The sequence below is a fragment of the Pan troglodytes genome, chromosome 13 (assembly GCF_028858775.2).
Source record: "Pan troglodytes isolate AG18354 chromosome 13, NHGRI_mPanTro3-v2.0_pri, whole genome shotgun sequence".
NCBI classification, from domain to species: domain Eukaryota; kingdom Metazoa; phylum Chordata; class Mammalia; order Primates; family Hominidae; genus Pan; species Pan troglodytes.
Window position 1 is genome coordinate 119,738,769 of NC_072411.2, and position 13,520 is coordinate 119,752,288.

The window sequence follows — 13,520 nt, forward strand, 5'->3', positions numbered from 1 at the left end:
CTGAATAGATGGGAATTCCTGCTGTCTCTGGAGAAGAGCTTACTTCCTTTCCCAGACTTCCCAACCCCACCCAGGATCACTTGTCATTGAGATTAACCTTTGTGGAGAGGCACCCAGGAGCACAACTCTCTGGAAGTGTGACAGCTTTTTCAGGATATCAGGAAGTGGAGAGTGTGTGTGACCCAGGAGGGGCACACATCCATGTTACAGAAGAAGGCTAAGGCTGCAAAACATGCCCCAGAAAGGAAGCGGATGTTACACCTTCGCTACCTCGCTGTTCTGAAACAGGAAGACATTCATTTGTCCTTCTGGGCATTCAACATTCCACTCACAAACTCCCCTCCTGGAGTCTCTCTGTGGTTCAGTGAATCGTATGTTCCAGAAACCAGCCCTTCCCCCACCTCAACCCAGAGGATTTACTAGTTCTGATGTGAAAGGTACTGATTCAGGAGCTCTTGATGGCTGATGGCTCCCTGCTAATGCCCTTCCCCCTAGTGCGTTTATTAAACGCCCTCCCCTCTAGTGCATTTGGCAGGTCCCAGAATTCTGCTTTCTTGTGTTCCCTTCCATTTTCTTCATTGTAAGCCCCTCTTCCATCAAATAAACCCTAACTTGGGTTTAAGACCTTCTTGGAAGATGATTCTATACCCTCCCTTTCTAGACCTCCACAACCCTCACTCTCATTCAAATGAGAGAATCACTAAAGGGCTCCTTGTCCTTGCCCCCCAGCAGACCCTCATAAATCCACAGTGAGGTTTTTTTTTTAATTAAAGCGTCCAAATAATTAATGATCAACTCCATTTGTGCCATTGAAAACCAAAATGTCACACGGTTGAAAAGACCCAACCAAATAATTCAGTGTACCCTATAAAGCTTTAAAAAAGCGGAGCCCAAGAGGCCTGCATGACTGGTTTCTGTGCTGTCTGAAAAGCTTGGTTGGGTTTTGGGCACTTGATCGGATTCCAGGAATAATGTGCCCTGAGCACAAAGGGCTCTTTTGATGTGTGTGTGCCATAGCTCCTCCCCTTTTCCTCCTCACTTTACCTGGGATACACATTCTCCTTGTCTCCTAAGTTGGAAAAAATAACCCATGGAAAAGAGGAAAAAACAGCAGAGGGAAAATCTAGGCTGGAAGTGGGGAAAAATGCTGCAGTTCTTAGTCTGAGTTTGGTTACTAAAGACTAGTTATTCCAGAAGGAATAGAAGAAGTGACGTTTATACAACGTCTGTGACCAAACAATGGGAAATCATAATGATAAGATGTCTCTTGTTTGAATGTGGTCCCTTGAGCTAAAGGTAATGAGTGAGTCTTCGAGCAAGGACTTGCCACTTTCAAACAGTCAGAGGTATGGCAGGTTACTAACCCTAGAAATCAACATGAATTTAGATGCCTAATCCAGCCAGAGAATCTTATAGATAGTGAGTCCAGCCCGTTGGTTTTCCATGGGTACCAGAATATTCAGGAAAGATGGAAAGAAAGAAGACAGAACTTCCATTGCTAGAATGTCCTTAAAAAGTGGCAGAGCAAACTAGAGGCCAGGACTGTATAAGCAATGGCCCTGAGAGATAAGGATTGTGGGTCTAGCCCCAGCATACAGATGTCCAGATTGGCAGCAAACTGCAGTAAGCTGGTGCTAATACAGGGCTATTTTTGTCTGTCTGGGCTAACTTGAAGAGGATGTTTTTTCCTTCTAGCCTCATTCTCCTTAGCTACGTAAAGATGGACTTGTACTGCACCACCATCAGCTCTGAGATTCTATTTCAGAAATCTATTGCTGCCCCAAAATTTGATGGCTGACAACAAGAATCTACTTATTTAGGTCTTTCTGGTTTTATCTCAACAGTGTTTTATGGATATCTGTGTAGAGATTTGTACATATATAGATTCATTGGTAGATTTACCCCAACTGTATGTTTTTGATATTACTGTAAATGGTATGCTTTTTAAATTTTATTTTTAAATTATTTGTTAAATATATTTATTTACATATGTATATAGAAATATTGATTTATATATACCAGCAACAAATCATCAGCTCTGAGATTCTGTTTCAGGACTCTATTGCTGCCCCCAAATTTAATTGATTTTTATAGATTGAATTTGTATCTAGTAACCTCACCAAACTCACTTACTAATAATATTTTATAGATTCTCAGTCTGTCTTCTCACCATCAACTCTCAGCTGGTGAGATCACAAGGAAGATGCTTGATATATCTTTTAGGTTTCTTAGGTTGTAAGCAACAGAAGTGACTCTGACTAGCTTAGATATAAGGTAGAATCTATTTTAAAGCTATGGGATAGTTCTGTGAATCACAGAAAAAAAAATGAACTGTTAGACCTCAGAAAATGAGAGGGCCTAGGATAGCATTCAGGCACAAATCAACTATCTCCATCAGGACGATCTCTGGACTTACCCTTGTGTAACTTCTCTTAAGATTCAAATTCCTCAGAGAGCAGGTCTTGTTGGCCCTACTTATCTCCGGCCCTTGGCCACATTGCCAGTCAATTGAGAGGCCCACCAAAACTGCATGCAATGCCAGAAGAGTGTTACCCCAAAGGAAATTCAAGGTGCTGTTACGCAAAGGGAAAACTCATGCTGCAGACGTAAAACAACACATGACTGCCATGTATGATATCTAATTAGAACTTTCTGCCCATCACTCATCAAGTGTACAGACTAGCACTTAAAGTTTCGGTGATAATAGTGGTGACGGAAAAGATTACAATCTCAGACAGCCCTATCTTCCTATCTAGCCATCAAAAGCACTTGGGTTCACTGTCAATGATCCATGTTATTCATTTATACATGAAAGTAGATCCTTCGCCTAGCTTGGCCTGCCTGGGCTTCAATCTACCTCCCTCTTTCCCATTAATATGTTTTGCACTGTTGAAACAGGCTTGATTAGTAATCAAATACATCTGTGTTCTATCTTGCTTTCTTGCCTCTATCTTCTGTCTCTTTTTAAGGGTGGTGGTGTGTTTACTTTGCTGCAGTTACTTTGGAATCAGAGACCTAGTATTTATCCTGATACAATCAGTAACGACATTGAATTCTCTCTGCTTGCTGAACTTTTTATACACTATGTGGGCTTGAGCACACGTAGTGCATAAAAGATGTTTGTGGGTTTCCTAGGTGTTCTTAATCCATCAGAAAATGGATTGGGGTAATCATGATCAATTTTCCTAAGGAGGGAATTATAGTGAAAAAAAGTGAGGTTAAAAGGCTCTTATCTTTGCCATCACTCATCCCCACCTTTATTTATTGCTTTCTCTGGTTTTCATTAGCATGCTGATGACCAAAGCTACAGACATTTTCATCCATACTCTGACTGCTGCCCTGATTTCAGTTCCAAGTTATGAAACCTAATCTAAACCTTAGAGGGGAAACTACAAACTGTAACTTTAAATTTCAGTTTACAGAGTCTCCCAGGATGATTCCAGGAATTGAGTTGGGAGGGGTCCTGGGAATCAGAAACCAAACTACCATCTCCTTCCTCCTCTGAAAGGACCCGAGGACATTTGAAACAAAACTCATAAAAGACCATTTTCACAACATCCCAGCTGAGAAAAATTGCAAGAGAACATCTCACTCAACCTCCTCCCTGCAATTGCTCCTAACTAATTCCAGATAGAAGGAGGTGTCTCTTAGTCTTCAAGATCACTTGAAGGGCATTTCACAATTCCCCATGGTCACCTGTTTCAAAATATAAGAACTGGACGCCAGGAAAATATTCCTCATATTCAAATACCAATTCTTTCTTCAATTCAGACCATTTGGATAATTAAAGTATAACATTTCAGAACTGGAAGAGGCTTTAAATACCATTTAGTCTAGAGGTTACGACTGGTAACCAAGGATTGAGACATATTTTACTAGGGCCACAGAAAGTTTAATTTTTGAATTTTTGTATTTGTTGCCAATGCTTAGATATTGAGATAGATCCTTTCAAAAAAAAATCCAGATAGCTGGGATCTCTAGAAAACATAAAAGATCTGGAAACACAGTGGTCCTCATTCCCATGGCAGCAATTGGAGTTGGGTGCTTCTCTTTGGATTGGGGTTGTATGGAGAAAATAAACTCTAGTTTATCATAGAACACACCAGATTTGCTTGTCTCATGTACCCTAAATGATTAACTCTTATCAGCATCTAAGTTTGTGATCCCTGATTTTTGTGGACATGAAAACTGAGAACCAGAAAAATGATCTAACTGAGGTGACCAGCTGTGCAGGTGTGACAAGAGCTAGAACCCAGGGCTCATGCCTCCTAGGCCAATGATCTTCCACTATAGAGCACTGCTTTCAGGCTCTTACTATGCCAACCTGGGGCAACTGAAGAAGAAAATTAAATAGGGCAGGGAGTTGACATAATAAAAGTTAAAACCTACAATTTCCATATGCCCTGTGATCTTCTGTAATCCTTGGGTCAGCTCAGCAGTAAGGTGATAAAGATGTTCCCTATGGAACCTTAAAGAAGACAATTGGTTCATACCAAGTTTATTGTGAAGGAAAGGTTCAGTGGGAAGACTAGAAGACACAAGTCCATTTTTATGATGGGGTGTATGTGAGTGGTTTGTTTGAGGAGTAGTTCTCAGTACTTTAATCAAGAAGGTACTATGCCCATTTTCAACTCCAAGATGTAGTCCGAAGACAAAAAAAAAAAAAAAAGGAAGTCTTACAGAGAATATGAAGGGCACAGGGGGAATTTTGTCTATCAAAAAAATTTAAAAATAATGATTTCAATCTAAGCGTCTGTTTACAAAAGCTACTAAAATCAAAGGTCAGTTTGGTAAAAATGAAAGTTTAATAGTATATTTCTCAGGAAATTATCCAAACTAGTTAATTATTCCTATGTAGACACAATATAAAACAGTCTTTTAGTCTCTGAAGAGGGAGTGATCAGTGAGCAGAGTACAAATTCTATGTTAATTCTCTCTTGCCACAAGAAAGAAAAAAAATAGGTTAAACATTTAGGCAACATTTACAGCCCCAAAGTACCTAATCACTTTGGTGAGTTCAGGCTCTGAATGGGCTAGTTATCATGTGGTCCAAACAACTGAAGAATTAAGTACATCACTAACAACCACTAGTTGTTTCAGCCAAGTACAGAAATCTTTGAAATGGTTTCTGGCTGTGAATGTGGCTCAATATAGAAAAAAAGTGGCCAAAAGAGCCTTTCAGATTTCTTTCCTGTAGCCCTTCACTCATAACCAAGGAGGGCTGGAGAAATAGCACTTCTTTCTAAGAGCAGAGACATAATTTGAGTTTGAGATATTCATGTTTAGTTGGAGTTTGAAGGAATTTAAATGGTTTATTACCACCAAGGAGACACTTGCAATTGGCATTCACATGGACAGCAGATTTTGCTAGTTGGAAAATTTGTGAGAAAAGACTTAGCCAAGAGATACTTCTCATGGCCAACTTATTCTTAATAAGCTTGATGGCATTTGAGGGTTATAAAAAATTGATTAATATCCTTTCCCTCCCAGAGCTCACTAGCCAGGAGGGGCTGCCTTTACCAATAGACCATTTCTTCTTCTCTCCCAAAACTTCCTCCTTTAGAATATCAGAACTAAATTAAAAGAGCATCTGAAAGGGCCAATCCAAAATCCAGTGGTTTGAATAAAATCATATATTGTAGACACCCTCCCTTTTGCTATCGGTTAGATCCCAGAAAGGCTTTCTAGGTGGAGAATTTCTTTCCCCTAATGATGGTGAAGACTTTTCTAAAGAAAGAAGAGGAATCCCATATTAGAAAACACAACATAAAATGGGAACGACATTGCAGATCCATGGGGAAAATGATACATGTTGAGATAACTGGTTATTAATAAGCAAAAAGTATTCTAATTAGATCCCTACATCTAATTAATACAAAATTGTATTTAATGTTGATTAAATGCATAGATATGAAAGAAAACTTAAAACCTTTTAGAAGAAATCTTAGAATATCTTTGAAACCTTTGAGTAGAAAATAATTTTTAATCTATGACAAACAAAAACATTTAAAAAGCAACAACTTTAAAGAGGCTTGATAAATTTACCTACATTAAAATAAATACAAAACTTACATACAACAAAAGATACTATGAACAAGTGAAAAAGATAAGCAATATAGTAGCAGAGGAAATTTGCAAACATATAAGCTATGAAGATTAGTATTTAGAATACATACAGGACTCCAAGAATTAACAAGAGGAAAACAACCATCAAAAGCTCTAACATGCATGTAACTGGAATTCCAGAAGGAAAAAAGAAAGATGTTAGGGCAAAAAAATTTTTTTTGAAGAAATGATGACCAAAAATGTTTCCAAATTTGGCAAAAGACATATTCAAGCAGCTCAGCAACCCCCAATCATAAATTTTATAAATTCAAAGAAACCCCTGCCTAGAAACATTGTAATCAAACTGCTGGAGACTATGAATAAAGAACAAATCTTAAAGCAGTTAAGAAAAGTAATATATTACATACAGAAGAGCAAATATTTAAATGACAGTGGATTCTCATCAGGAACCATGGAGGCGAGAAGACAGTGGAACAATATCTTTAAAGTGCTGAAGATAAATAAATAAATAGATAAATAAAACTATCAACGAAGATAAATAAATAAATAGATAAATAAAACTATCAACCTGAAATTTTGTATCTAGCTAAAATATTCTCAGGAATGAAGATAAAATAAAAATATTTTCAGATAAAGAAATTCTAAGAATTCATTGCTAGCAGACCTGTGCTACAAAAAATTGCTGAAGGAATTTCTTTAGACTGTAAGAACACGACACTAGAGTAAAACTTGCATCTTCAGGAAAGAATAAAGTATCAAAAATGGTAAATACCTGGTGTATAAGTCATGGTTCAACCAGAGGAGTATTTATGCAGTCATGCATTGTATAATGACGTTTTGCTCAATGACAGACACATACATGATGGTGCTCCCACAAAATTATGATGGAGCATATATAGAAATCTGATATATGGCACTTGATATTGGCATTGTAGATCAAGTAGAGGAAATTATGGTACTCAGTAATCATGCTGGGATATTTGGTTTTCCATATGGAAAACTACATGTACATTTTTATATATTATATATTTATATTTATATAAATACATATTATATTTTTATTATATTTATAATATAATTATTATATGTAGATATACCATCTAGGTATATATATAATATATACCATCTAGGTTTGTGTAAGTATGCTTTATGATATTTGTACAATGGCAAAATCACCTAAGGATATGTTTGCCAAGACTATCCCCATCCTGAAACGGCAAATGACTGTATGTATGTGTGTGTTAGAGATAGAAAAGTGTATATAGAGATGCATACACAGAAGGGCAGGGGAGTTGTGGGGAGAAGATTATTACAGAGAATTGGCTTATACAATTATGAAGTCTGTCTAGGGCAAGTGGCCCAAGAGAGAAGATGAATAGACTGAACCCCACAGGTAGGAGTCTCTGGGCTCAGGGAAAGCCTAGACCCTCTTTTAAAGGTTTCACACAAGATAATATCCTTTTTGACTAATTTAAAGTCAAATAGTAATGATTGGGGGCTTTAATTGCATCTACAAAATTTCTTCACATCAGCACCTAAATCAATGTTTGACTGAATAACTGGAATGGTAGTTTAGCCTAGCCAAGTTTACATATCAAAAAGCTATTACATCTGAGTAAATATAAAACACTACTTTCTTTCCTTTTAAGCTCTTTAAAATACCTATATTTGCTTACACTAAAATGTCAATGTTGGTGGAGTTTTTATGAGACATATGTAATATAAAATATGTTGACTATAGACTAAAGGGACCAATAGTGTTGTTGGGTTTACATCATTGGTAATATTAACTTTTAGTTGATGATGACAGGTGATAGATAGATAGAACCATTAAGATATTTATAATAATGCATAGCTTTAAGCCAATATAAATTAAAATAGATTACTGAACATATTCAAATAATCTAAAATAAAGCAGGAAAAGGGGAACAGAGGAACAAAAAAGAAATCGTAACATAATAAGATAGTAGATCTAAATTTAACCATATCAGTAATTACATTAAATGTTAACGGTCTAAGCATTAAAAGGAAGATATTGTGAGAGTAGATTTAAAAAAGCAAGACTCAAGCACGTTGCCAACAAGAGACACACTTTAAACACAAAGATACATGTAGTTTGAAAGTAAGTGGATAATGGTAAAGATACACCATGCAAACAGTAAGCTTAAGAAGACTAGAGTGACTATATCAATGACAAATTAAAAGAGTAGACTTCATGACAAAGAGCATAATCAGGAATAAAAATTTCAAAAAGGACAATTCACCGAGAAGACAGTAATTATAAATATGTTTGTATCTAATAGCAGAACCTGATACTCAACGGAATTAGAAAAAAAAACCTCTATAATCTTAGCAGATTTTAACACTTCTCTCTCAGCAATTGATAGAATAACCAGACAAAATATCAGTAGAGACACGGAAGATCTGAACATCACTGTCAACCACCCTGATCTGATTGACATTATAATAGAACTCTACATTCAGCTGTAAAATATCCATTCTTTTCAAGCAGGCATAGTACATTCACCAAGATAGACCATATACCTGTACTGCAAAACACTTGTCAATAAGTTCAAAGGAACAGAAATCATGTAAAGTGTTTTCTATAATCATAAGAGAATTAATCAGTAATAACATATCTAGGAAAATCCATATCTAGGAAAATTATTTAAAAGTATGTCATTTGGAAGGTCATTTCCAATTATTTGGAAATTAAATGACATACTTTTAAATAACTTATGGATCACAGTCAAAATCACAAGGAAAATTTAAAAATGTTTTGAACTGAATAAGGGAGAAAATACAGTATCAAAATTTGTAAGATGCAACTTAAGTACTGCTTAAAGGGAAACTTGCAGCTTTAAATGCAAAAGAAGAAAGGCCTAAAAACAACAGCCTATGATTCCGCCTTAAGAAGTTCAAAAAAGATCAAAGTAAGCCCAAAGTAAGTAGAAGGAAGAAAATGAAGATAAGAGTAGAAAGAAGTCAATGAAATTGAAAATAGATACCTAATAGTGAAAATTAGCAAAGCCAAAAGCTGGCTCCTTGAAAAAAAAAATTGACAAACTCTTAGTTATACTGACAAAAAAAAAAAAAAAAGAAAGAAAAGAAAGAAAAAAAGAATACATCACCAATATCAGGAATAAAAAATATGTTATCACCACAAATCCTACAGATTTTAAAAGGATAATAAGTAAGTATTGGAGCAACTTTAGATTATCATATTTTATAGCTTAGATGAAAGGGATAAATTTCTTGAAAAATGCAACTTACTAAAGTTGGCATGAAAAGAAACAAAATCTGAACTGTCATTTTTGAAATGAGAAAATTTACTGCATTATCAAAAAGCTTCCCTGAAAGAAAAACAATAGACAAGTGGCAAAATATATGAACGTGCAATTCACAAAAGAAGAAACTTGAATGGTTCCTAATTCTATGCAAAGATGCTTGACCTCAGTGATCAGAAAAATGTAAATAAAACCACACAGAAAACATTTCACACTAAGCAGCTAAAAAATAAAAGCCTGATAATAAGAAGTAATAGCAAGAATGTAAGAAAAACAAAACTCATAAACTTCTGGTAGACATGTAAATTGGTACAAACACTATAGAGGACAAATTGGCAACATCTAGTAAAGTTTACAAGGCAAATATCCCGTAACCCAGAAACTCCACTCCCCACGCATGTGCAGAGGAAACGTGTATAAGGATGTGCATGGAAGCATTGTTTGTAATCGAAAATGCTGGAAACAAACTAAACATCCATCAAGAGGAAAACTGATAAAAATATGTTTTCATCTATTCATACATGGAATTTTAAACATAAGACTAGAGATACATGTTCAATTTAAATACAAAACATTAAAAAAAAACCAAGTTGCAGAACGATACACAATTATACCATTTATTTAACCACTTAATATATGAAAACAATGCTACATAATTTTAAGGATACATAGAGAGAGAGTAGAAAGACAGACAAGAGAATGATAAAACTCAAAATCAATTACTGTTGTCCCTACTTAGAAATAGGGGAATGGGATGACAGATGGATACAGGGGATTTAAACCATATTTGTAATGTTTACTTTTAGGCTGGTTGGTGCATACAAAGGTATTCATTAGCGTACTCATTGCACCTTTATGTATGCCTGAAATATTCTGTAGTTTAAAAAATTAGAAAGGAACTGGAGTCTGAAATATGGCTGCTTGGCAAAAGATGGAGGCTTCAGTCATAATGAGGAATCAGACGCCCTTGCTGAATGCCCTCAACTGTTTTGACTTTTGGAGGGGCGGGCCGTGATTACAGCTGCGATTAGGTGACTCACCATAATTATGTTTTGTTGAAATTGAATTTATTGAAGCATGAATCATTCTGCCCAAGTCCTACCTAATTGCTCCAACACTGTGGATGGGAAGGATGGCAGAGGAGTTTTCCTTGGAAGTCATTATAGAATGAATGTGCTTGTGCACGTGCGTGCATCCCCGCACACAGTCGGCCACACTCACCTTACAGAAAGCCAGCAGCTCGGCCCCATCCTTTGTGATGACATGAGGTTGCCAGACAATCTTTACTTGTTTAGCTGTGATTTCTTCGTCTCCTACCCCCTACTCTTCTTTGTGAGCAACTCACTATTTGGCCGTTTGGCTCCCCGGGGGTCTCTGTGCCTCAGACCGCAGGCCTCTCTGAGAGTTGTTGATGCCTCAGAGCGGCTGACTTGCAGATTGTATCCATATTCCCCCAGCTCAGACCTCCCACCACCACTCAGCGGACAACTTAGGGATGCCCTCAAAGCTGCGTGCCTGCTGCAGAGCTGTAATTTAAATCAACGTGGGAGCTGTGACGAGGCAAAGAGCAACCTCAGAGGGTGGTGGGAACCGCTGGGACTCCTGCTCTGTGGCTCATGTACAAGGAGGAGAGGGTGGTGGACTGTTAGAGACTGTGACTCACTTGCAATCTCATACGGGGAAAGAGTTCCAAGCCTTTCTCCTCTCCTTTCCCTAGCATGTGAAGATGGGGAGACCCATTGTTTATCTTCGTGTGATACAAATTGAACAAACAAAATGGACTGTTCCTTTAACAGGTTGACTGTAAGCTAATCATGATTTAAAAAAAACTAACTGACTGTTTTCCTACCCCAAGATGGGTAGCAGAGGCAAACTCCATGGTCATAATAGCAATGACAGCAAACACTTTTACACCATTTACCATTTGCAGGCACTGTTCTAACTAACCACTTTACACATTTTAACACATTTAATCTTGACAACTTCATGGGTTAGTGTCTTTACTCGCCATATTTTCAGGTGAGGAAACTGAGGCACAGGGAGTTTAAGCAACTTACTAATAAATGAGGAGGTTTTCTGGCCCCAGACTCTGCTTTTAACCACTCCCCTATATGCTTTGCACATGGCAAACATGATGCTGAGTGCTTTATAAAATCATCTGACTCACTCCCACTTGACAGATGAGAAAACTAAGGCTGAGAGTTGCAAAGTAACTCGAAAAGATTACACAAATAGTAAGTAGCACAACCAGGATCTGGAGCTAATTGGCCTGACTGCACATCTATCCCATCTACCCCTTTCATTTCCAATGACCTGCTAGGTGTGGAAGCCCCAGCAGATGAGGAATACACAAGGCAGAGTAGTCATGAGCCACAGCTGATAGCATGGTAAAGCTGTATTCCAACCAGTAGCCCTTTAGCAGGTGCTCCCAGCAGGCTCCGGGGCTTCCTCATCTGCCTCCAGTTCAGACTAAGATTTGGTCTTTTTCCAATGACTCCATCTTCTTCTGAAGTTCCAATTCCATTGTTAAACACAGTAGTGGAACTGGCATTTAAAAAATCCATTGACTTTTTTTTTTAATTTTTTAATCTCTACTCATTAAAGTCAACTGTTAAAGAGTAAATGCTCCAGGGAAAAGGTAACATTTTAAACTCATGTTGACAAACTTTTGGGGGAATGAACTGAGTGGTAACTGACAAGGACCCCTGGGTATGGATGCACAATAGGGACTTGAAGAGTCAAAGAGGAAATGAGGAATAAAGCTTCACTAACTCACTCACTGCCCAGTTGTCCCAGGGACAAGTCTGGGCTCCTGTCCGTCCTTTGTCTTCTGATTTCTTCCCTCTAAAACACCACAGACTCAAAGGTGGCAGATCAGAGCAACTCTAGAGACCCTTGCAGTTATGTCAGAGTGTCAAGGGCTCAAGGGCCAGTTCAATCCTTTCATTTTATAGACCAAGAAACAGAGACCTCAATTGCTACATGATTTGTCTATGGTTATACAGTTAAACAGTATGAAAACCAATAATAAAACTCAGAAATAATGGTCTTGAGAAAAATAAGCAGCCCTAAGCCACTGTAGGAATTTTCATATGTCCAGTCCTCTGATTTTCTCTCTTCCTGAAAAGCTCATTATTCTTTAGTAGCACCACAGAAATGTCCTTTACACAAAAGAGTAGAAGTGTCATGTGGTTGAGAAACAGGGTTTGGACTCATACACCACATTCCAGCTCCAGCTCTGACATTCATAGCCTGTGTTATCTTGGGGAAGTCACAAGTTTCAGATGCTCAACTTCCTCAACTGTCAAACAGAAAAATCATAAAACCTTTCTTATAGACTTGTTTCAATCATGAGTTAAATTATCATATTTGACAGCACCTAATACAGCTTCTGGTACATTTTTGGGGCTTAATGAATGCTTTGTCATTGCACTTTGATCAGAGGAGGAATATTTGGGATGTTTGAGGAACTTAGTTTGATTTTCTATCCCAATGGACCACCAAGCCCTTGCCTTATTTTTTTTTAATCCCAAACATTTTTATAATTGAGTCATCTATTCCTGTTACCTTTTCCTTTTTCCAGCCTTTCAGTTTGGCATCATTTCCCAGCCTAACAAATTTATTGCCTATTTTATCATTCAGAATGGAGGTGATGGTAGCAATCACTTTTCACCTCTGAGTTTTATGGACACTCACCTATCACACTCCAGCTTTGGCCTCTCCCAGATGGACACCTATTCATTGGAAAGCAACATGTGGAATGAGCTGCACGGACACTGGTATATCTACCAAAGACCTCTGGGATTCTATTTCTCTCATGCTATTAGTCACAGTACCTGATGCCCTGGTGCTCACCTCCTTCTTGAAAGTTATGCCATCCTAACCTCCACCATTAGTCTTTTCCAATTATCCTCTCTTTTCACTAATGTCCTCTGACTTCTTCAGTTCTTGTTCTTTCCTCGCCCCTTAGCCACAGCATCACTTGAGTTTAATACATATCCATCTGCATTGATTTCTGTGACTAGAACAGTGGCAATCCCACCCCCTTTTCCCCTATTTGGAGAGAGACATGGGAAGAAAACAGCTTCTCATTAAGGAACTTAATCAGGTCTTATTTAAGTAGTCATCTTAAAGCTATGGCTGAGCCTTTGGCCTACAAAGTAAAGC

The 13,520-nt window shown here is 37.6% G+C and overlaps 1 long non-coding RNA gene across 7 annotated transcripts in view; it reads right to left on the reverse strand.

Moving 5' to 3' along the window:
- Positions 1-13,520, reverse strand: part of LOC101058385 (uncharacterized) — a 527,851-nt gene that overhangs the window by 217,045 nt on the left and 297,286 nt on the right. The gene's annotated exons all lie outside the window — the stretch shown is intronic.